Source organism: Pseudorca crassidens, chromosome 9, assembly GCF_039906515.1.
Source record: "Pseudorca crassidens isolate mPseCra1 chromosome 9, mPseCra1.hap1, whole genome shotgun sequence".
Classification (NCBI taxonomy): domain Eukaryota; kingdom Metazoa; phylum Chordata; class Mammalia; order Artiodactyla; family Delphinidae; genus Pseudorca; species Pseudorca crassidens.
This window is the reverse complement of record NC_090304.1, coordinates 68,504,028-68,530,105: the sequence shown is the minus strand read 5'-3', so window position 1 is coordinate 68,530,105 and position 26,078 is coordinate 68,504,028.

Here is a 26,078-nt window from a genome sequence, read left to right as displayed (position 1 = left end):
AATACTTTTCTTTGGGAGGGGTCACATATATCCTACGCAACAGTGAACTTTTGCAAGAATCATAAGATATTTTTGTGACCGTGCTAGTGTAGAGCTCTTTAAAGTAAACACCAAAAATGTGTTGCTTGTGTGTCTTAGAGTGTCACTTCCTCACAGGACTAGCTTGCCTAGTGTAACTGACATAGAATAACATTTGAAGAAATACACAGCCAGAGAGGGAGGTGTGCAATGGATTCTGGACAAGAGGTGTGAGGTTTCCTAAAAGTCATCATGGGAGACCTGCACAGCTTTTACAAAATAAGAGTGGACTCATGGGCAAGAAATTAGTGTTAGGGGGAAATTGATATGCCATGCAACTTTAAACGGTATAATTTTGCAAAAGGAAGTGAGAAACAAACCATAAAACAAAATGAGACTTCCCTCATCACCACCCTCAAACCCCCAGGATCTTGAAGGATCACAGTGAGAAGGTATTTCAGTTCTTGAACTCCAGGGTAGAAGAAAGCAGCTGGAAAGAACTTTAAAGAAGTTCTTTAAAAATTTTTCTTAAAAAAAAGAACTTTTAAGAAGTTCTTTCAAAAGCCAAGGGTATGACTTGGAGGAGATGGACTAAAAACCATCCATAAATGTCAGGAAGAGGGCTTTGATGACAAGGGTATAACTAGCAACTGAGGCTCTGGTCTTCCAAGCATAGTAAAAGAAGGGGATGCACTTCCCAATATACCATCTGTCTGGTTCCAGGAGAGGGTGGATCAGGTTACCCAAGCCTGAATCAATAAGCATCAAAATTGCAAACAATGTGTTTTTGTTCCAAGACTGATATACTAGCAAACATCTGATTAACAATTAGTTTTCCATGTTGCTTGTTTATGTGAAAGAAATGCACTGCCAAAGAATTTTTATGTTTGGCCCACTTGGCAATTAGAATTCTCTATCAATTAATACACTGGCATTTTGATAGTAATTTGACTTGTCTTGTAACTTGCCTGCTAGGAGAGGTTGTACTGGCTGTAATCTCTGTGTGTCTGTTCTCTTTGGATATTGTGTTTCTCATTCCATGCTAATTAACTACCATTTTATACATCAGTCCATATGGATCTGGTTAATGTGAGTCACTTCTGAAACATGGTTCCATGCTTAATGTGCTGAAGAAATTTGGTTTCTGAGACAGAGGGTGAGGACAGATGTGGAGTGTGATTAATTTATCATCACCCTTGCCTTGGTGTCTTTGTTGTCAGTAAAACTGAGCTCCCCAACTGAACTTCTTGAATTTCTGTGTTACCATGACTTGCTATTCCAGTGAACCTTCTACCTCTTGAATATTAGAAGTACTGCCATGTGCAGGTTTGTATGTTGTATTTCCACAGAGATTTCCTGAACTACAGCAGCCTTTGAGTACCCATTTTTCTGAAATTTACAAATAAAACCATTGAGGACTATGCTGCTCCTTAACTAAGCTCTTGTAATTTTTTTAGTGTTATAGACTAGTACTGAATGGGTTCAGTGTGGTGTTCTCTATGGCCCACACAGGGTAGGGTGTTCCAGATCTTGAATATAAGCAAAAAACCCTTACAGATTATAAACAGAGGAACTGTCATCTCACCACTCTCAAGCCATTAATTTTGCTTGGCTCCTGAAAGCTGTTGCTATTGCCGGATCATGTGACTCACACACAAGATTTCTCCTGCTGTAAAACCTGCTCTTGTCACTGCCCTGTACTAATGTCCATTTGAAATAGAATTTGAAAATATAGGAATCAGGATCGTAGAGCCCCACTCTTAGCTTTAAACTCTTTAGTCAATTTTTGACTTTGGATAATTTACTTTCGTAACAGAATTTTTAATGCACTACGAAGCATCTCTATGATAGGGATATACATTTCATGCCTTTATATTTTAAATTCAGAGGAATAATATATAAAAGAAACATTGTGACCATACTGTTTGAGCACCTGCTGTTAAATTTGCTTGTGACAATTGCGGGACAGAATAACATAGCAATTTACTGGAGTTACTTGTATATCTTAGTCATTGTTTATGTATTGATGCCTTCAAGTTAACTGAATTTCCACTATCTGTGGGCAGGCAGAAAAGAATCATTTAATCATTACAGTGCATTGTCAATTCAGATTTCTTGAAAAATTAGGCCTTTTGTTATTTTTTGCAAGAGATCCTTTACATAACTTTTAAAAGATACTTGGAAGACATAAGTTATGAAAGTATATTGCTCCATACTTGCACATATATAAAAAACATTTAGGACATGTACATAAATATCTGTAAGTTAATGCTATGCGGTTCTGTGGTGAGGTGGAAAAAGAGGCATAAGAAGGGAATGTGTTTAGTTTAATTACAAAAGCCTGTTTTTAGAAGGTATAGATTTACAGCTCATGACAAAGTTCCTATTTTGAATGAAAAAAATCTTGCAATGAAGTAACATAAAATGGTTTCTGGTACATTTTGACCAATGAGGTATAAATGAGCAGGTCACAGAAGCACATTTAGAGTAAGTTGGCTCCAATACAAAGGGGTCTCGGAACAAAAACGTCCCATCACATTCTAACTTGTGTTCCAGATATTTATGTCATGGTTTTCTCTTTTTTATTAGCATTTCTGAGGAAAACTGGTTCTGCTTCATTTTTACATCTTCTATGGAGTCTTAGACAATGCCTTGTGTAGAACTGATGTGGAACGTGTGAATATTTAAAGGGAATTGTAAAGAACATCATTAATATGTTGGTGCCATCTTTAAAGCACAGCTGGAGACCAGACTCTGGAGATATCGTCACAGTGAGGTTACAGCTACTTTTCAAATAGAAAACTTCTTGTTATTAGTAGTAATTAGAATGAGGGAAGAGTTTCATATCCAACATGTTACCACAATAAAAAAACGACAAGATTTGTGTTTCACGTGAGAAAAACTAATTCTAATGACAGATAATGTATCTACATGGATACTTGAATAAAATTTAAAAAAAAAATTGCTCCTGGTTGGATGGGTCTCGGGTTGTCCTCCCAGATTGGATGGTGCAGCAGGCTGGGCTTCACCATGAACAGGGTCTCAGGCTGGATTCTGCCATCAGCTGGGGCCACAGGCTGTGTCTGAATTTGGGCAGGGCTGCAGGCTGGCCTTTACTGTTGGGGTGGGCTGTAGGCTGGGCTCCACAGCCCAGGGGTACCACAGGCTGGGCCCTGGGATGCCTGGCTTGCTGTTCAGGCTCTTTGGTTACGTGGCACCAGAGGCTATGCTCAGCTGCTGGCTTGGCTCCCTGCCCTGGTGAGGCTATAGGATGGGTTCTAGGGCTGCCGAGGTTCTCTGATCAGGCAGGACTGTAGGCTACACTCAGCAGCTGGGCAGGACTGCGAATTTCCATCCTTTCCCAAATTGGGTGGTAAGAGGCTCCATGGCCATTACAGCCTCTCGACTGGGACCCAAATTAGACAGAACTGAGCTCCCTGGCCAGACTGGGTCACCCTCAGCTGTGCAGATGGACAGAACTGCTGGCTGGGATCTTTGTTTGGGTGCTGCTGCAAGCCAGAACACAGTCCACCAAGATCTGAACCCTGGTTGCCATAAGCCTCCACCTCCTTCTCCATCCTTGTCTAATCCCCAGGGGTCAAGTCCCACAGATTTCCCCAGTGATCCCCATGGAAAAGATCTGCATGAGCCTCTCGGGAAGCTTCCCATAATGCTGGGGGAACTGAATGCCCATGTTGGGTTCTCTTTACCCTCCGGCGAAGCCATAATCCCAGGGGGCCTTCTCGGTGAAGGGGCGTGGCTATGCCGGTGTGAGGGAGGGGCAATGCCGGCAGAATGTAGCCGATCCTCTTACTCTTTAATGTGCTCCTTCACCGTCTCTGTAGTCCAGGGGCCGCTTCAGCCTCACCTGCAGTTCTGGGATTTTCACAGTGGTGTCTTGTTTACGGATATTTGCTCCTTGGTCTTCTTGTGAGAAGAATGGAGTCAGGAGCAACCTATGTCACCATCTTGATCGATAATATGTATCTTAAGCAGTACTTCCTTGGCCTTCTCTTGTCTAAACTGCAAAAATCACATCTCTTACTTCCATGAAATAATTCTGTATGTGTCTAGGCAGCATTTGTAAATGCTTATGGACTAAGCCTCTCAACTGTCCACCATGTCTCTTCTCTGCTTACTAATACATAAACAAATGGGTGTGGCTGTGTCCCAATAAAGCTTTATTTATAAAAACAGGCAGTAGTTTGCTGATCCCTATGCTATTTTAAAAATGTTAGGTGTCAAATTTTGTCCTCTGTTAACTTACCTGCTACTTGGTGTGCTGTATATAATTGACGCTCAATGTAAAATTTCTGAATAAATGACTTAAATCATTGGTTCATATTCATTTCAATCAAACTACCTGTGATTCAAGGAAGAAACAAGTATTATTTCAGGCTAAATTGCTAACTACTGGATTTCAAGGTTTTTCCATGTTTTTTTTTTTCATTGTAGTGAATGTGTCCTAAGTCTAAGTCTGCAAGCACAAAACTCTGATAGTCTTTATTTGGAGTGAATAGAAACTGTTGAGCCTTCTAATCTCTGCCATAAATTGTAGAGGTAATTAATTTCAAGACTGTGGACAATATAAAAAGAGTGAACCAAATTTTGAGGGCTTATCTCTGTTTCATCTGGAAGCAAATGATTTCATTTTTCTCCAAAGGAAAATGGTTCTTGGTCAACCAGTGGTAGAAAGTTCTATTTTTCTTCCATAAACTAGTAGAGATATAATCACCCTATTTGAATTATTATGTGACTGATTCAGGCACTGATATACTGGTGTTTGTATGTGTGTGTGTGTGTGTGTGTGTGTATGCAGGTTTGAGTGGGAATTGCACATAATACAAGACTGTGCTGAGTATGCAGTAGAGATTTAATCAATCAATAGATTGATTACCTTAATGGTAAAAACAAAACAAACAAACAAAAACCCAACTCTCTTCTTTGAAATCTCTCATCATTTAACTTAAACTGTACAATTTATTACTTTTATAGGTCCTTTGGTTAAGTTCTGTGCATGTTTTATGTGTAAGGCTTTGTTTATTCAATATTGTTTTCTGAAAGAGTTTTTAGATTTTGCCTCTAATACCTTACCTTGCCATTACTCAAAATACTTCAAACAGATTGCTGGCTTTGCCTTTCTATTAGAATTTCTCACACACATTTACACAAACATGTAATGATTGGCAAGTTTCAAACTGCATTGGCTAAGAACATGGTGAGAGATTAAGAAAGCCTCGAGTAAGCTTCTAGAGCTCAGAAGGCTGGTTTAGGGCTGTTTGCATCGCTAATAGGGGTTGGTGAAGAAGGAATGATTCAAGTTTGAGTTTAGGGAGATTTGGGAGAGGAGACAAATGGAATGAATATTTAAGACACTGATGCCAAATGTCTCCTTCTCTCCCTTATGAGCTCTTCCTTAGATAAAATCTAATTAACTCATTGTTTTTAGGGGTATGGGCTTTTTCAGGACAGTGGAGGCTGAAATGAGCCTTGCTTTAAGACTGACCTAGATTCTTCACACCTTTTTCTACTGAAAATACATATCTTACTTTTCTTAAAAGCTTTTTTTCCATCGAGTTACTTTTCTTGTTGACAAACTTGTAACAGATAGAATAAGGTCTTATTTGACCTCTAATAAACCTAGGTACAACAGAAGTACTATACTTAACACTGATGACTCTAACATGTGTATATTAATCAAACCAACAAGCTTAAGCCACCTTCAATACCAGATATCAGTTTAGTACTGAATATTTTCCAGATGATATGAACCTGAAATTCATTCTGGCTACATTGTTTTTTATTTGAGTATTTATATAAGCGCTTAATTTTTAAAAATCCGATTAAGTAGAGCTCTTTTACGAATTGATTTTTGGCAAGACCATACACCTACAATGCACATATAGATACATATGAACACATATTTCCCATTCCAAAATTTCAGCCATGAGTCACGTACAACATAAAAACCATCAGTTACAAGGGGTTGGATTCAAATTGGGCTTCTAGCAGATGGAACAAATCAAGGTCACCTACCTAGAAGGCTAAACCCCTTTTATTAGTGTTTACAGAAAAGACACTTAAGATTTCTATAAGACTTCTATTTATTTTTGGGCTTCCCTGGTGGCACAGTGGTTAAGAATCCGCCTGCCAATGCAGGGGGCACAGGTTCAAGCCCTGGTCCGGGAAGATCCCACGTACCTCAGAGCAACTAAGCCCGTGCACCACAACTACTGAGCCTGCACTCTAGAGCCCGCGAGCCACTACTACTGAGCCCGTGTGCCACAACTACTGAAGCCCACGTGCTAAGAGCCTGTGCTCCGCAGCAAAGAAACCATCACAGTGAGAAACCCGCACATCGCAATGAAGAGTAGCCCCTGCTGGCCATAACTAGAGAAAGCCTGTGTGCATCAAAGAAGACCCAATGCAGCCAAAAATAGATAAATAAATAAATAAATAAATAAAAAAGACTGACTTAAAAGTAAGGGAGGAAAGACAGAACAAAAGCTGATACTGCTTTTATCTGAGTTAAACAAATGGGTTATCCAATCAAGTGGGTATAGCAGCTTAAACCCTGATATTTTAAAATATGCTTGCCTAATTGACACATTTTTTTCTAGTAATGATATTTATGATATTAGGATGTAACTTAGAAGCCCACAGTCTGGAGAGAACATTTTTGACCAGAGAATTAAACAAACAAACAAAAAAAAAAACTCTTGCTTAAAATAACAGTGAAGCTCTGTGGTGCAATCAGAACACGCTTAGGTTGAAAACAGTAAGTTGGTTCTTACTATCAAAACAATTATGAATTTGTATACAGTAAAATTTATTCTTTTTGGTGCATGGTAATATGAATTTTGAAAAGTGAATATAGTCATATAGCTCTCATCACCAGTACCATCACTCTCCAAATCCCTCTTGCTGTCCCTTCCTAGCCAAACTGTATCCCAGCCTCAAAACCCTGGCAACCACTGAGCTGTTCTCTGACCTTTTGCTTTTTCCAGAATGTTATACCTGTATGGAATTGCATAGTACATTGCCTTCTGAGTCTGACTTTTTTTCCTTCAACATAACGCATTTGAGATTCATCCATATTTTGCATGTATCAATAATTGATCCTATCCTTTTTATTGCTGAGTAGAGTTCTATTGATGGTAGTATCATGAATTTTTTAAAAAAATCTATTCACCAGCTGAAAGACCTTTTGGTTGCTTCCAGTTTTTGGAGATGAATAAAGATGTCACAAATATTTGCATTCAGCTTTTGTGTGAATATAAACTGTCAATCCTCTTGCGTAAATGCCTCAGCAAGGAACTTCTGGGTTGTATGGTAGGTGTGTTTTATTTTAGAAGAAACTTCCCAACTTTTTATCCAAAGTAGCCGTACCACATTGCAGCCCTATCAGCAATGTGTAATTGTTCTAGTTCCTCAATTTCATCAGCACTTGGTATCATTAGGTTTTATTTCTTTTTTACTTCTAGTATCTGTGTGGTGGTATTTCATTGTGGTTTTAATTTGCATTTCCCAAGTGATAATGATATCGATGATTTTTCATTTAAGTACTTGCCATCTGAAGTAGTTTTGATATATTTATGTATATTGTTGCTAAAACAAAGTACCACAAATTTAGTGGCTTACAAAACAACACAGATTTATTATCCGATAGTCCTGGACGTCAGAAGTTTAAAATCAGTTTCACTAAAATTAACACTTAAAAGCAAGGTGCTGGCAGATCTGTGTTCCTTCTGAAATCTAGGAATGAATGAATCTATTTCCTTTCCTTTTCCAGCTTCTAGAACCTGCTTGCATTCCTTGGCTGTTGACAACTTCCTCCATCATCAAAGCAAGGTGTATAACGTCCTCTTTCCTCTATGACCTCTGCTTCTCAACTTATATCTTCTGTCTCTGACTCTGATCTTCTTGCTTCCCTCTTCTAAGGACCATTGTGATTGCATGAAACCTACCCAGGTAATCCAAACCAGGCTCCTCATCTCAAAATGTTTAATGAAATCACAACTTCAAAGTTCCTTTTACCTTAAGTAAGGTAATACATTCACAGTTTCTGGGGATTAGGATGTAGCCACATTTGTGGGACCATCGTGCAGCTTCCCAAACCACCCATATATCTTCTTTGGTGAAGTTACCATTCAAATCTTTGGACCACTTTTTACATTGGGTTGTTTGATTTTTACTGTTGAATTTTGAGAATTCTTTATGTAATTTGTATGCTAGTACTCTGTCATATATATGATTTACAAATATTTTCTCCCAGTCTGTGCCTTGTCTTTCTATTCTTAAACCAGTGTCTTTCACAGAGTAAACAAATTTGACTATTTTTCCTTTCAATTCTATTAAATTTTGCTTCATTTATTTAGAAATTCGGTTTTTAAGGGTATGTGCATTTAGAATTTTATTTCTTGCAGGAGAGACCTTTTAAATTCATTAAGTATTGTCTCTGGCAATTTTCCTTGTTATGAAATCTGGTTTCTCTTATATTAATATAGATACTGTAGCTTTCTTTAGATTAGTATTTGCATAATATCTCTTTATTCATTGCTGTTCTATTTCATTGCATGTATTATATTTAAAACATGTTTCTTATAGACAACATATAATTGGGTATTGATTTTTTTCTGCCCAGTATGACAATGATTTTTGTTTCATTTGTGTCGTCACGACATTTAATGAAAAAGAGTGATATATTCATTGGAGTAATAAATGATACAATATGATTGGATTTTGGTCAACTATTTTATCTCTTTCTATTTGTTCCTATGATTTTGTTTCTCTGCCTCCCTTTTTCTTACCTTCTTTTGAATAATTTGGATATTTTAATATTCCTTTTCAGCTTATCTACTGACTTTTTAGATGTATTGCATGGTATTACTTTTTAGAGGTTATTTTAGGGAGTAAAATATACATATCTCACTTTTCATATATTCTTGGAGTTCATATTTTATCTCCTCAAAGAAAATATAGAAGAAGCCTTATAACCCTCCTCCTTTAACTTCCCTGTTTTAGGTTATAATTGTCATATGCAATATATCTATGTTCTTTGAACTAACCACTAGACAATAGTATTGTTTCTGCTTTTGAGAGTCATCCATACATTAAAGAAATCAAAAGGGAAAACATTAACCTTGCATTTACCCACATCTTTACCATTTCTTTGGTTCTTCCTTCATTTCTGAAGTTTCAAGTTTCCCTCTGGTGTCATTTCCTTTCTGCCTGAAAAATATCCTTTAGCATTTCATTTGGAATACGTATTTTAGCAACATATTCTCTTTGTTTTCCTCATTTGGAAAAATTTTTGTCTTTATTCTATGGAGGATATTTTTATTCAACATAGAATTCTAGGTTGACGGTTTTCTTTTATAATGTAATATATATATATATATATACCATGATCATATATATGTGTATATATTTGTAGCAGCTTTATTATGATGTATTTTATCATGTGTTTCTTTGAGTCTATCTTGTTTGGCATTTACTGACCTTTAAAAATCTATACATTTATATCTTTCAGCAAGTTTGGGAAGTTTTAAGCCATTATTTCTGCATAGATATATATATATATATGTATATCTCAAATGCATCAATGTTTTTGTTCTTTTTTGGGACTTCAGTGATATGAGTATTAGCCCTTTTGATAATTCTCATAGGTTCCTGAGGCTGTGTTCTCATTTCATATAAATAATTTTTCTCATTGACTTTTTAGGTTGGATTATTTCCATTGCTCTATCTTCAAGTGCAGTGATTCTTTTCTCTGACCTCTTCATTATTCTATATATCTCAGAGTGTATTTTTAAAGTTTCAGATATTTTATTTTTCAGTTCTAAATTTTCTATTCGTTTCCTTTTTGTACTTATTTTTTTGTAGTGAGAACTTCTGTCTTTCAAATTCATTTCTAGAGTGCTTATTTTTATGTCATAGAGTGTGCTTCAATAGCTGATTTAAAGTTATATCTAGATTATCTCAAGGTTGGCATCTGTTAATTATCTATTTTAATTGATCCCATATTCCTGGTTCTCTGTATATTCATTTTGTATTGTATCCTAGACATTTTGAACACTGCTTGCCAAGTTCTGAGCCCTGTTAAAATCCTCTGAAAAATATGTTTTGTTTGTTTTAGCAGTCAATCATTAAAGTTAGATTCAAACAGCAAGTTCTATCTAACCTCCAATGTTAGTTTAGTTTTCAAATCCTTTGCTATGTTGTTTTGGGTCCACTCTCTGTGTGTGCCCCTCGGGTCTTAGTTTGGGAGTTGGGTGGTGGTTTATATCATTGTTTAATTCTCATAGCCTTAGCTATGTTTTTTTGTGCCTGCTTCATGCACACATAGCTTGGGGATGAGTCTGGGACATGTGTCAGTTCATACACAGAATTAAGGGAACTTCTCTTAAGGTTTTATTTTGAAGAATCTACCCCCCCAGCATGCAGAGAACCTCTTTTCCAAGCTTTACTGGTCAGAAAATTGGTTAACCTATAGTGTTAGTCTCCTTCTCTGTCACACAGCTCTACATAGCCGTGGCAGTCCTGAGGGAGAAAAGGCCATGGGAAAAAGAAAGAAAAATAACAGATTTTTTTCAGACTTTTTATTTCTAGGACCCATTTTCTGAGTTTCTCTAGCCATTTCCTTTTTTTTTAAAATTTTATTTTATCTATTTTTTTTACAGCAGGTTCTTATTAGTTACCTATTTTATACATATTAGTCTTTATATGTCAATCCCAATCTCCCAATTCATCCCCCCACTTCCGCTTTCCCCCCTTGGTGACCTCTAGACATGTTCTTCCTTCCTTCCTTCTTTCCTTCCTTCCTTCTTTCTTTCCTTCCTTTGCCCTTTTTTCCTTTCTTTCCTTCCTTTGCCCTTTTTTCCTTTCTTTCCTTTCCTTTCCCTTTCTTTCCTTCCCTTCCTCCCTTCCTTCTTCCCTCCCTCCTTCCCTCCCTTCCGCTCTCTCTCTCTCTCTCTCCCCTTTGGAGTTTTCTATGCCCACACTGATGCTGCAGCACTGAACCTTAGTGACTGGGGCTGCCCATGAGAACTACATGGAGAGAAAAAAATTAAGAAACAAAATTCGGCTGCTGTCCACGGGCTTCAGTTCACAGGGGATACTTTCCTGGTCCTCTGGCCAGAAAGGAGGAATTTCTCTCTGGTGTTTTGGTGCTGCTGCACTGTTCCACACCTGGGGTCTCATTCTGTTCAAGCTGACAGACATAGGAGGGAAACAAACTTGGAAAATCATTTCCCTAATGGGTCCTCTCTCACATTTTGACTTTGTTTCCCTCTTCTCTTGCTATTATTTATTTTTCAGTCTCCTTGGGTAATTAAGCTTTAAATTCCACTGAAGTTTTTAGGGTGCTCGGTCCATCTTGAACTGCATTGTTAAATCTAGTAACTACTATTTTGATTCTGTTTTCCTTGTTTTCTTCCTAGAGAGGTAGCAGAGTGTGGTAGTTATAAGTAGATTCTAGGACCAGAAAGCCTTGCTTTGAATTATGGTTCCATTCCTTACTGTGTAAAGTAAGACTTAGCCTTTTAAAAAAAAAATTTGAAATTGGGACATAATAGTTTACTTCTTCATCAAGTTGTTTGAGGATTAAGTGAGTTAACATATAAAAAGTGATTAGACCAGTATTTGACACTAGAAACACGATGCTGCACAGTTCTAAAGGGCAACATTTGTAGTGTAGATGATCACAGTGGCCGGTGAGCTTGGAGTTGTGCAATGTGTTGGCGGTTCCTGAGTCAGCTATTACTACTATTATTAATATTATTAATTATTATGTTTTCTCTTAATTCTTGTGTTGTTTTATACTTCTAATTGCAAAGTAAACCTATATTTATTTATATTTTTAAACAGTTGTCCTCCGAGGTTGAAGATAGGGATTGAATGAATCTGGTTGAAAAGATCATCTTTAATATACTATCTACTCTTATCTTGAACAAAAAAATACATAAATATTCCTCAGAGAGCTTAACACTTCATACACACTTATGCTAAATTTGTTCAATCACCAGCAAAAGAGAAAAAAAATGCTGATTCTCCTTTTGACCTGAGGCTTCCTGCCTTGCTGGCTGAGGCAGGGAAGGATGTTTTGGAAGGATGCTTCTACAGTGTGCTGCCTCTCATCACTAATTCCTTTCTCTTCCTAATGCGACCTATCACCAATCATCCATAAGCTGAAGCTGAGTCTCTCAGGAGGATTTGAATGTAGTTTTTCCCCAGAGAATTTTATACCCAAAACATAATTACACATCGATCTGGTCACAAATCCTTATGTCTGTACTCATTTCCATTTCAAATTCTTTCAAAACCCAAGAGGATATTAGAATTGTGAAATCCAATGTTGATTTCTGGTGGGAATTTTTTTTTTCAGATTAGAGACTGAAGAAATTTGAAATGCCTAATTCTAGAGTTGTTTTAAACTGTTTGATCTTCAGGAAAGGTTTACGTATCACTTTATGAACCATGGTCTTTTGATGATTTCCTTCTTTATACTCCAAAATATAGCATTGTGACTAAGAATGCAAGTTTGAGAATCCTGGATTTGAATTCTGGCTTTGCCGCTTATTAAGTGTGACTTTCCCTTTTTGTACTTCAGTTGCCTTCTCTGTAAAAAGGGGATGATAATATTGTTTTCCTCATAGGATAGTTATATGAATAAAATAATTTCTTTACTGGGGCTCAGGATAGCTTCTGATGTATAGATATGTGCTACTTTATTTCTATTTTACAGATAAGGAAGATGAAGTATGGAAAAGTTAAGAAACTATTAATCCCTATGCTCTCCACTTCACCTATTCACAGGTCTTAACTATAATGTTAGTAAAATTTTTAATTCTCTTGTCTAGATGATTGCATTGTAAGACAACTAGTCTTTCAGGAAAGCTAGGCATCTATAATAGCAATGTTTGGCTGTGCAGAAAATGTGACAAACTATCACAATATTTAGTACTAACTTACTGATTGCCTCTCTTCCATGTATACTTAAAAAAAACACTGGGTAAAGGAAAAAAATAAAGGGAGAACCAAAATATTTGAAGAAAATAATGTTTGCAGCAATAATGCCTTTCATAATGCTATGCTTAGAAAAATTGACCTGAGTATCATGAAGGACTGTTTTATTATTTGCTTGTAAAGTCACTAAAACTTTTGAGATGCCTTTTGTTAGCAAAAATGAAGTGATATTTTTAACAAAAATTATGTTTCCTTAGATTTATTACTGTAATATTTCTATTCTATTTAGAATGTTTAGTTAGCCAGAGGATTCTAGGTAAAACAACTATTGTAAGAAAGGAAATTCACCATTTCCTTTCTGGCTTATGTTGTTTAGGACCTTATTTTCATCTCTTAAAGGTATCCCATAAGTAAGTCCTCCATTTCTCTAATCCTCTCTCTGGCTGTGTTTTTGCTGTGAATGTAATCAAGTGACTGAAAGTCACTAAAACAGCAGGACCATTTGAACTTCTGCACCTAAGTTCCTGCTCTTCCCCCATGCCAAGCCTGTAATCAGACCTAAGTGAGGCCCCAGAAGGGAATCACTCTTTTACTCTGTCCACTGAAAGAAAATTTACAATGTGAGAGTTGTGAGTTAAGTTTTATTTTGCATCAGATGAGAACTATAGCCCGGGAGACAGCCTCTCAGATAGCTCCAAGAAACTGCTCCAAAGAGGTTGGGGGGAGGTCAGTATATATACGATTTTAGTGAAGCTGGGTGTGTGCAGTTGAGCACACATGTTGGCAGAGGCTTGCTGTTAGTCACAAGGAGCAGATGTCTCCATTAATGATTTCAGTGCTTTTCTGGGTATGAGAAGATGCGAGAGATTGGGCTTATAAAATCTTCTCCTGAAAATAACTATCTGAAGGTCTGTTCTTCCAGTTTTCCCCAGAGCACAGAGTACCTCATTCCTGATTGCTCCTTTCAGCTGTGCTGAAGGTCAGCAACTGCAGTGGTTAGTGATTTCATTCTTATGGAACCAGATAGCAAGTGGCAATTTTTAGCTGGCAACTTACACTGAGATGTTTCTATGCTTATGAGTGTTTTTAAAGATAATCCTGAGATTCTTAGCCTTTACTAGTTTTAACTTTAACCTGTTCATTACTTGTATTAAGCTGCCCAATCTCTTAATGAGACTGTATCTGAAAAAGAAATTAAAATCCATGCCACCTTTCAGACTGGCAACACTTTTCCATTGCGATCAGGTGCTATTGACTTATGAATTGAATCACATGGATTCTTGTAATTTTAGTCAACTAAATAGTATTATTTAGTATTTAGTGTGACGCATGAACTGTGCTAAGTGCTTTGTGGGCTCATTTAATTCTCACAATGAATCTATGCAATGGATATTGTTATTGTTATTATATCATCATCATCATTATCATCATCATCATTATCATTATTCCCATTTACAGATGAGGAAGCATCAGCAAGACATGTTGTGTAACTGAAGGCCCCCCAGCTAATAAGTGCAGTGCTAAGAGCTGAACTCTGATATCTGACTTGAAAGACTGTGCTCTCATGAATTCAGCTCACATCCCCAGCTCTGCATCACTCTCACCCCTGCCTCCACTTATTTTGTTAACTCAGGTGACATTATATATCACAAGTTACCTTTTGGAGCCCATGTATCTGACATGAGAAACTTGTGATAGAATGAGCAGATGTGTGAACACTGCTTTAAGGTTCTCCCCCTATGAATTTTTCCTATTTACGTCTATAAATAACCTTGGAACAAACTCTTTATGCATAAACCATTTCCTGAATAATTGATATGATATGAAGGTCAATCCCAGTGCTACCTGTGGGGTCAGAATATTTTAGTTATTTTTGAGAGTCTGAGGAAAATTAGTTTTTCAATGAAAATTCCTTGATCCAGGCACAATGTATACTTATGTGGTCTTAGAGGCATATACCTCTGTCTGGCAATTGACCTAGCTTGGTGGTACTATTATACTCTGCCTGATCTGAAGATTAAACAACTGGTACAACACACATGAATGTAATTCCAGTGGGGACCATTCAACATTCCTTTAAATCTGAAGGTCACGAGATTGTCAATGCTCATTTAAGAGCTCAGCAGTTTTTTCACTCCTTGGCATCCTCTGCGGGCAATATTCGGGGTTAGTAGGACTGAGCTAGGAGCTTGGAAGAGGCAGGCACTGATAGCATGACAGGTTGTGTGCATGTGTGTGTGTATGCGTGCATGTATAACTTTTATCATATTGTTCAAGGACTTTGGAAATTATCTGCTTATTTATATTATAGAGGATTTTTGAAAATCCACTCAGTATTGTGGCTTATCAGGAACTCATTGTGTCTAGCCTTATACCTGATGAACAAAATAAAAGGAAAAGGAGAATGTCTTTCACCCTAATGAGTCATCGAATTTCTTTTTTTTTTTCTTTTAACATCTTTATTGGAGTATAATTGCTTTACAATGGTGTGTTAGTTTCTGCTTTATAACAAAGTGAATCAGACATACATATACATATATCCCAATAGCTCTTCCTTCTTATGTCTCCCTCCTTCCCACCCTGCCTATCCCACCCCTCTAGGTGAACAAAACACCGAGCTGATCTCCCTGTGCTGTGCAGCTGCTTCCCACTAACTATCGGTTTGACAGTTGGTAGTGTAGATGTGTACATGCCACTCTCCCAATTTGTCCCAGCTTACCCCTCCCCAGCTCCATGTCTTCAAGTCCATTCTCTAGTAAGTCTGTGTTTTTTATTCCTGTCCTGCCCCAGCTTCTTCCTGACCACTTTTTTTTTTTTAGATTCCATATATATATGTGTTAGCATATGGTAATTGTTTTACTCTTTCTGACTTACTTCACTCTGTGTGACAGACTCTAGGTCCATCCACCTCACTACAAATAACTCAATTTCATTTATTTTTATGGCTGAGTAATATTCCATTGTATATATGTGCCACATCTTCTTTATCCATTCATCTGTCGATGGACGCTTAGGTTGCTTCCATTTCCTGGCTATTGTAAAAAGAGTTGCAATGAACATTGTGGTACACGACTCTCTTTGAATTATGGTTTTCTCAGATGACATGCCCAGTAGTGGGATTGCTGGGTTGTATGGTAGTTCTAATTTTAGTTTTTTCAGGAACATCCATAATGTTCTCCAAAGTGGCTGTATCAATTTACATTCCCACCCACAGTGCAAGAGGGTACCCTTTTCTCCACACTCCCCCCCAGTATATATTGTTTGTAGATTTTTTGATGATGGCCATTCTGACTGGTGTGAGGTGATATCTCACTGAAATTTTGATTTGCATTTCTCTAATGATTAATGACGTTGAACATTCTTTCATGTGTTTGTTGGCAATCTCGATTTCTTCTTTGGAGAAATGTCCATTTAGGTCTTCTGCTCATTTTTGGATTGGGTTGTTTGTTTCTTTGATATTGAGCTGCATGAGCTGCTTGTATATTTTGGAGATTAATCCTTTGTCAGTTGCTTCATTTGCAAACATTTTCTCCCATTCTGAGGGTTGTGTTTTCGTCTTGCTTATGGTTTCCTTTGCTGTGCACAAGCTTTGAAGTTTCATTAAGTCCCATTTGTTTATTTTTGTTTTTATTTCCATTTCTCTAGGAGGTGTGTCAAAAAAGAATTGCTGTGATTTATGTCATACACTGTTGTGCCTAGGTTTTCCTCTAAGAGTTTGAGAGTGTCTGGCCTTACATTTAGGTCTTTAATCCATTTTGAGTTTATTTTTCTGTATGATATTAGGAAGCATTCTAATTTCATTCTTTTACATGTAGCTGTCCAGTTTTCACAGCACCACTTACTGAAGAGGATGCCTTCTCTCCATTGTATATTCTTGCCTCCTTTATCAAAAATAAGGTGACCATAGGTGCGTGGGTTTATCTCTGGGCTTTCTATCCTATTCCATTGATCTATAATTCTGTTTTCGTGTCAGTACCATACGGTCTAGATTACTGTAGCTTTGTAGTATAGTGTGAAGTCAGGGAGCCTGATTCCTCCAGCTCTGTTTTTCTTTCTCAAGATTGCTTTTGCTATTCGGGGTCTTTTGTGTTTCCATACGAATTGTGAATTTTTTTGTTCTAGTTCTGTGAAAAATGCCATTGGTAGTTTGATAGGAATTGCATTGAATCTGTAGATTGCTTTGGGTAGTCTACTCATTTTCACAATGTTGATTCTTCCAATCCAAGAACATGGTATATCTCTCCATCTGTTTGTATCATCTTTAATTTCCTTCATCAGTGTCTTATAGTTTACTGCATACAGGTCTTTTGTTTCCTTAGGTAGGTTTACTCCTAGGTATTTTATTTTTTTGTTGCAATGGTAAATGGGAGTGTTTCCTTAACTTCACTTTCAGAATTTTCATCATTAGTGTATAGGAATGCAAGTGATTTCTGTGCATTAACATTGTATCCTGCTAGTTTACAAAATTCATTGATTAGCTCTAGGTGTTTTCTGGTAGTGGCTTTAGGATTTTCTGTGTATAGTATCATGTCATCTGCAAACAGTGACAGCTTTACTTCTTCTTTTCCGATTTGGATTCCTTTTGTTTCTTTTTCTTCCATGATGACTGTGGCTAAAACTTCCAAAACATAGTTGAATAATAGTGTTGAGAGTGGGCAACCTTGTCTTATTCCTGATCTTAGTGGAAATGGTTTCAGTTTTTCACCATTGAGGACAATGTCGTCTGTGGCTTTGTCATGTATGGCCTTTATTATGGTGAGGTAAGTTCCCTCTATGCCTACTTCCTGGAGGGTTTTTATCGTAAATTGGTGTTGAATTTTGTCAAAGTCTTATTCTGCATCTATTGAGATGATCATATGGTTTTTATTCAACTTGTTAATATGGTGTATCAAATTGATTGATTTTCGTATATTGAAGAATTCTGGCATTCCTGGGATAAACCGCAGTTGATCATGGTGTATGATTCTTTTAATGTGCTGTTAGATTCTGTTTGCTAGTATTCTGTTGAGGATTTTTGCATCTATGCTCATCTATAATATTGGCCTGCAGTTTTCTTTCTTTGTGACATCTTTGTCTGGTTTGGTATCAGGGTGGTGGTGGCCTCATAGAATGAGTTTGAGAAGGATAGGTGTTAGTTGTTCTCTAAATGTTTGATAGAATTTGCCTGTGAAGCCATCTGGTCCTGGGCTTTTATTTGTTAGAAGATTTTTAATCACAGTCTGAATAGCAGTACTTGTGATTGGTCTGTTTATATTTGCTATTTCTTCCTGGTTCAGTCTCGGAAGACTGTGCTTTTCTAACAATTTGTGAATTTCTTCCAGGTTTTCCATGTTATTGGCATATAGTTGCTTGTAGTAATCTCTCATGATCCTTTGTATTTCTGCAGTGTCCATTGTTACTTCTCCTTCTTCATTTCTAATTCTATTGATCTGAGTCTTCTCCCTTTTCCTCTTGATGAGTCTGGCTAATGGTTTATCAATTTTGTTCATCTTCTCAAAGAACCGGATTTTAGTTTTATTGATCTTTGATATTGTTTCCTCCATTTGTTTTTCATTTATTTCTGATCTGATATTTATGATTTGTTTCCTTCTGCTAACTTTGGGTTTTCTTTGTTCTTCTTTCTCTAATTGCTTTAGGTGTAAGGTTAGGTTGTTTATTTGAGATGTTTCTCGTTTCTTAAGGTAGGATTGTATTGCTATAAACTTCCCTCTTAGAACTACTTTTGCTGCATCCCATAGATTTTGGGTCGTCGTGCTTTCATTGTTATTTGTTTCTAGGTATTTCTTGATTTCCTCTTTGATTTCTTCTGTGATCTCTTGTTTATTAAGTAGTGTGCTGTTTAGCCTCCATGTGTTTGTAGTTTCTTACAGCGTTGTTCCTGTAATTGATATCTAGTCTCATAGCATTGTGGTCAGAAAACATAACTGATACAATTTCAATTTTCTTAAATTTACCAAGGCTTGATTTGTGACGCAAGATATGATCTATCCTAGAGAATGTTCCATGAACACTTGAGAAGAAAATGTATTCTGTTGTTTTTAGATGGAATGTCTTATAAATATCAATTAAGTACATTTTGTTTACTGTATCACTTAAAGCTTGTGTTTCCTTATTTAGTTTTATATTTGATGATCAGTCCGTTGGTGAAATTGGGGTGTTAAAGTCCCCTACTGTGATTGTGCTACTGTTGATTTCCCTTTTTTTGGCTGTTAGCATTTGCTTTATGTATTGAGGTGCTCCTATGTTGGGTGCATAAATATTTATAATTGTTATATCTTCTTGGATTCATCCCTTGATCATTATGTAGTGTCCTTCTTTGTATCTTGTAATAGTCTTTTTTTTTTAAGTCTATTTTGTCTATGAGAATTGCTACTCCAGCTTTCTTTTGATTTCCATTTGCATGGAATATCTTTTTCCATCCCCTCACTTTCAGTCTGTATGTGTCCCTAGGTCTGAAGTAGGTCTCTTGTATACAGCATATATATGGATCTTGTTTTTGTATCCATTCAGCCAGTCTATGTCTTTTGGTTGGAGCATTTAATCCATTTACATTTAAGGTAGCTATTGATATGTATGTTCCTATTACCACTTTCTCAATTGTTTTGGGTTTGTTATTGTAGGTCTTTTCCTTCTCTTGTGTTTCCTGCCTAGAGAAGATTGTGTAGCATTTGTTGTAAAGCTGATTTGGTGATGCTGAATTCTCTTAGCTTTTGCTTGTTTGTAAAGGTTTTAATTTATCCAGTGAATCTGAATGAGATCCTTGCTGGGTAGAGTAATCTTGGTTGTAGGCTTTTCCCTTTCATCACTTTCAATATGTCCTGCCACTCCCTTCTGCCTTGCAGAGTTTCTGATGAAAGATCAGCTGTTAACCTTAAGGGATTCCCCTGTATGTTATTTGTTGTTTTTCCTTCCCTGCTTTTAATATTTTTCCTTTGTATTTAATTTTTGAAAGTCTGATTAACATGTGTCTTGGTGTGTTTCTCCTTGTATTTATCCTGTATGGGACTCTCTGTGCTTCCTGGACTTAATTACCTATTTCCTTTCCCATATTAGGGAAATTTTCAACTATAAGCTCTTCAAATATTTTCTCAGTCCCTTTCTTTTTCTCTTGTTCTTCTGGGACCTGTATATTTTGCATGTTGGTGCATTTGATGTTGTCCCAGAGGTCTCTGAGAGTGTTCTCAGTTCTTTTCATTATGTTTTCTTTATTCTGCTCTGCAGTATTTATTTCCACTATTTTACCTTCCAGGTCACTTAACCGTTCTTCTGCCTCAGTTATTCTGCTATTAATTCCATCTAGAGAATTTTTAATTTCATTTATTCATCATTGTTTGTTTGCTCTTTAGTTCGTCTAGGTCCTTGTTAAACGTTTCTTGTATTTACTCCATTCTATTTCCAAGATTTTGGATCATGTTTACTATCATTATTCTGAATTCTTTTTCAGGTAGACTGCCTATTTCCTCTTCATTTGTTTGGTCTGGTGGGTTTTTACCTTGCTCCTTCATCTGCTGTGTGTTTCTCAGTCTTCTCATTTTGCTTAACTTAATGTGTTTGGGGTCTCCTTTTTGCAGGCTGTTGGTTCGTAGTTCCTGTTGTTTTTGGTGTCTGCCCCCAGTGGCTGGCGTTGGTTTAGTGGGTTGTGTAGGCTTCCTGGTGGAGGTACTAGTTCCTGTGTTCTGGTGGATGAGGGTGGATCTTGTCTTTCTGGTGGGCAGGTCCACGTCTGGTGGTGTGTTTTGGAGTGTCTGTGACCTTATTATGATTTTAAGCAGCCTTTCTGCTAGTGGGTGGGGTTGTGTTCCTGTCTTGCTAGTTGTTTGACATAGGGTGTCCAGCACTGTATCTTGCTGGTCTTTGAGTGTAGCTGTGTCTTGGCGTTGAGATGGAGATCTCTGGGGTTTTTTGCCATTTGATATTTTTTGGAGCTGGGCAGTCTCTGGTGGACCAATGTCCTGTACTCGGCTCTCCCACCTCAGAGGCACAGGCCTGACTCATGGCCAGAGCACCAAGGTTCTGTCATCCACACGGCTCAGAATAAAAAGGAGAAAAAGAGAAAGAAAGAAAGAAAAATAATAAGAAAATTAAATAAAGTTATCAAAATAAAAAGTAAAAATTAAAAAACATTAAAAAGTAAAAAAATAGAAGCAAAGAGAGAAAGAAGAGAGCAACCAAACCAAAAAACATATCCACCAATGATAAGAAATGCTAGGGCTTCCCTGGTGGTGCAGTGGTTGAGAATCTGCCTGCTAATGCAGGGGACACGAGTTTGAGCCCTGGTCTGGGAGGATCCCACATGCCGCGGAGAAGCTGTGCCTGTGAGCCACAACTACTGAGTCTGAATGTCTGGAGCCTGTACTCCGCAACAAGAGAGGCCGCGATAGTGAGAAGCCCACGCATCGCGATGAAGAGTGGCCCCTGCTTGTCTCAACTAGAGAAAGCCCTCGAACAGAAATGAAGACCCAACACAGCAAAAATAAATTAATTAATTTCAGATGCAGGCTTGTGACATCCTCTGTCACATAGGGGAGGATGTAAGTCAGGCACCAGCAGATAAGCAAAGCTTTCACTTAAAAAAAAAAAAAAAAGAAAGAAACACTAAAAACTATACTTAAAAAAAAACCCAAAAAATGGGCAGACAGAATCCTAGGGCAAATGGTAAAAGCAAAGCTATACAGACAAAATTACACACAGAAGCATGCACATACATGCTCACAAAAAGAGAAAAAGGGAAAATATATATATATATATATATATATATATATATATATATATAATTTCTCCCAAAGTCTACTGCCTCAGTTTGGGATGATTCGTTGTCTATTCAGGTATTCTAGAGATGCAGGGTACATCAAGTTGATTGTGGAGATTTAATCCACTACTCTGGTGGCTGCTGGGAGAGATTTCCCATTCTCTTCTTTTTTCACATAGCTCCGTGGGTTCAGCTATGGATTTGGCCCCGCCTCTGGGTGTAGGTTGCCTGAGGGTATCTGTTCTTCACCCAGACAGGACGGGGTTAAAGGAGAAGCTGATTAGGGAGCTCTGGCTCACTCAGGCCGGGAGGAGGAAGGGGTATGGAATGCGTGGCCAGCCTCTGGTGGCAGAGGCTGGAGTGATGTTGCACCACCCTGAGGCGTGCCGTGTGTTCTCCCAGGGAAGGTGATCCTGGATGACTGTACCCTGGCAGTGGCGGGCTGCACAGGCTCCTGGGAAGGGAGGTGTGGAGAGTGACCTGTGCTCGCACACAGGCTTCTTGGTGGCTGAAGCAGCAGCTTTAGCATCTCATGCCCGTCTCTGGTGTCCACGCTGATAGCCGCAGTTCGCAGCCAGCTCTAGAGCTTGTTTAGGCGGTGCTCTGAATCCCCTCTCTTCGCGCACCCGGAACAATGGTTGCTTGCTTCTTAGGCAGTTCCAGGCTTTTTCCTGGACTCCCTCCCAGCTAGCTGTGGTGCACTAGCCCCCTTCAGGCTGTGTTCACACAGCCAACCCCAGTCCTCTCTCTGGGATCCGACCTCCAAAGCTGGAGCCTCAGCTCCCAGCCCCCACCTGCCCTGGCGGGTGAGCAGACGAGCCTCTCGGCCTGATGAGTGCTGGTCGGCACCAATCCCCTGTGCGGGAATCTCTCCGCTTTGCCCTCCGCACCCCTGTTGCTGCGCTCTCCTCCGTGGCTCTGAAGCTTCCCCCTCTGCCACCCGCAGTCTCCACCGCGAAGGGGCTTCCTAGTGTGTGGAAACATTTCCTTCTTCACAGCTCCCTCCCACTGGCGCAGGTCCTGTCCCTATTCTTTTGTCTCTGTTTTTTCTTTTGCCCTACCCAGGTACTTGGGGAGTTTCTTGCCTTTTGGGAGGTCTGAGGTCTTCTGCCAGAGATCAGTAGGTGTTCTGTAGGAGTTGTTCCACATGTAGATGTATTTCTGATGTATCTCTGGCAAGGAAGGTGATCTCCACGTCTTACTCTTCCGCCATCTTGAAACTCCTCCAAGTCATTGAATTTCAAAAGGCATTTTTGAGCACAGGTTTTTCATAATAGAGATTAATTGTCTTCTGTTGCACCATTCTGTGTCACAAAACACATAAAGTAGCAGACATAGATACCATTCGGGAAAACAACTTTCTAATGACATACATACATTTATTTGCTCACTAATTCATTCACTCATTTCATTCTTCAACAATATACTGAGCTCGAATTAGATAACAGTGTTCTAGTTACTCATGATAAAAAAGATAAATAAGACAAGATACTAGACTTTGAAGAGATTATGATTTCATAAGAGACCAGACATGTAAGGAAACAATTGCAATGGGGTGTGATTAGTTACAATGCCTGTCTGTGCAAGATACATATGGGAACATTTTCCCCTGTCAGTATGAATATTTTATAAACATCATTTTCAATGATGGCATAATACATTTTAAGTAAATATTTCATCATATTCCAGACCATTTCTAAACTTTTGGAAAGTAATATTTTTACCCTAATATTTTACTATTACAGATGGTGTTTCAGTGAACATTTTTATGTTTTTTCCCTTGCATTTCCCCTTTGCATAAATAATTATTTTTGAGTCTCAATGGATTTTAAAATTTTAAGACTCATGATACATGTTATAAATTGTCTTAAATGTTATGAATTTATATTCTTCTAGAAATATATGAATCTGCCCACCTCACTGAATCCTTGACCTACATAATATAGTGTACTATATATACTATATATTATAGTATGGTTTGGAAAAATTCTTGCAAATTAGATAAATGAAAAATGGTATTTCATAATATTTTCTATTTCTTGGATTATTGAAATTTTCACATTTGCAGTTATTCAGCTACATTTCCTTTTTGGTGAATTGTCTGTTTTTATTTTGCTATATATAGTACTGCTTAAAATATTAGTAATTTTCTTATTAATTGCATGAATTTTTTATGCATTAACAAAATTATCCTTTGACCATCATACGTGCTTCAAATGTGTTTTTATTTTCTATAAATCTCCACAGACAAAACCACACAAAGCAACATATTTATTTCATCCCTGAAATGTGCCAAAAATACCAAGAAAGAATAAGGCATGTACCAAAGCTTAGTCTTGTTGGGGGAGGGCAGACTCCATCACTAACTACATTAAAATGGGATATGTATTCATGAGAAAATTATGAATATAGTGTTCTAAGGGAGAAAAAGAAGGAACACACTGCAATGTGTTGAAAATATGCTTTTGTACTCAACACCATTTCAATTTGACTCAAATACTTGACCATATCTGAATGGTGTCCTTGTATGGATAAGTGTGACATGAAGTGGGGTTCTTCGTGTTTGAAGAAGGCTCTGTTTTTGTCTGCTCAGCATATGAACACTTTTTTTTGTGTTTGGAGAATCCCCTATCTTTAAGTTTGCTATTGGATGAGGAAGGAAGCTTCTATGTCCCATTCAGTAACCTCTCCATCTTTACATACATCTGGGCTGTGGCTTCTGACCCAGGCTTGTCTCCTTCTCACAGAAGCTGGGCAGTCTAGTGCAGAAGCTCTTTGGCAGTTGGAGCAGCAGAGACCCTGCTGCGTCCTCAGAATGAGCAATACTATCCAGCGTCCATTGAAAGCTGTGCAGTAGCACAGCTGTGGAATCCCAGGATCCGTGGTAGCAGTGGATTCTGTGGCATTACTGAGGCTGTAATTCAGATGTCATGGTTTTTTGTTTTTTCCACCTTTGTGCTGTCTGTGTCTTCTTGGTGATTCTATAAGATGCCCAATAGCCTTTACTTCAGTTTTTCATTATTTAATTGGAATCACCAGGTGTTGATTTTTGTTGCTGTCAGTTAAGCATCTTGGCCAGTACAACTATTGTTGCTAGCTATGAAATAAACTGGTGTGAAGTGGGTATGTCTCAGAAAGACTTGCCCAATTTAGAGGCTCACTGGTTTGCTTAGAGCTGTTTTCCAGAGAGGGCAAGAGAGGTCTAGAGAAAACTAGCTAGTAACCCAATGCTCCTCTGCAGCTACATGGTGGAAGGGCCAGGGCTGGAACCCTGCCTCTTAATGACCAACATTCTCCTCTTTGCACTTTTTCTCAGTCCTGGCACACTGATTTGTGTGTTTCTGTGGCTGGTCCCTGTTTGCTTAGGTCACATAAATCAGATCCTATGCTTCTTAGGGACAGATCCTTTGTCCTCTCTTAATCCCCGCCCCCTTTTTCCCCCCACAATGTGGTCCTGCACAGAGTCAGAAACACAAGTTTACCTGACTAAGCACCTATGGGACTGAAGTGAAGTTCAACACAGTGTGTGTAAAACAAGCATTATCAAAATAAAGTCAATGCAATTCAATTAATCAAATATATTGTATATTATACTAGATCATAAAAATAAATAAGACATCGTTTCTACTATTCAAGGATATGTGTGTGTGTGTGTGTGTGTGTGCACCATTTATCTATTATATAGGTGTCTATCATCTATCTATTTATATGGCAGAGATAAGGAAGACTTACATACAAAGCAGATAATAAATGAAATCATTTAACTTTTTTCTCTGATTTAATACACTTCATACAGGTTAGTTCATTAGAAAGTAGTGAGTTTGGCAAGTTCCTTTACATTCCTCTTTCTAAAAATCATTTTTAAATGATTTGTGATGCCTTTAACAAAACAATAAATCAGGTTTTTAATCATGCTATAGGATTGATATATTCAACATTTCTGTCTAAAACATTAGCTCAATCCGACTATTTGGGTAATAACTCAAACTGAGAGAAGAAATGCTAAGGTTAATTATACACTTTTTCTACAGCTCTATAACTGCTTCATTCATTTTAATTTTGCATCAGTAGGTAAGCTTCTGGCAGTTTGAATCCCATGGCTTCTTACTGTGTGTCAGGTATTGCTCACACTCCTTTGGCCTCTGCTAGAGAAGCCAGCCTAGGATTCATGCCCAGTAACTACACCAGGATACTATGAGTACTTACTTGATTAATACTAAAGAAAAAGCACTTGGGGATACTTTTCTCTGATAGAGTCCTTTCTGGACATGTGTCCTTTTATGGGTATAGAAATGCTTGAGACATTTTTATTACAGATTTCAGTATTTCTATTATATCAAAATAT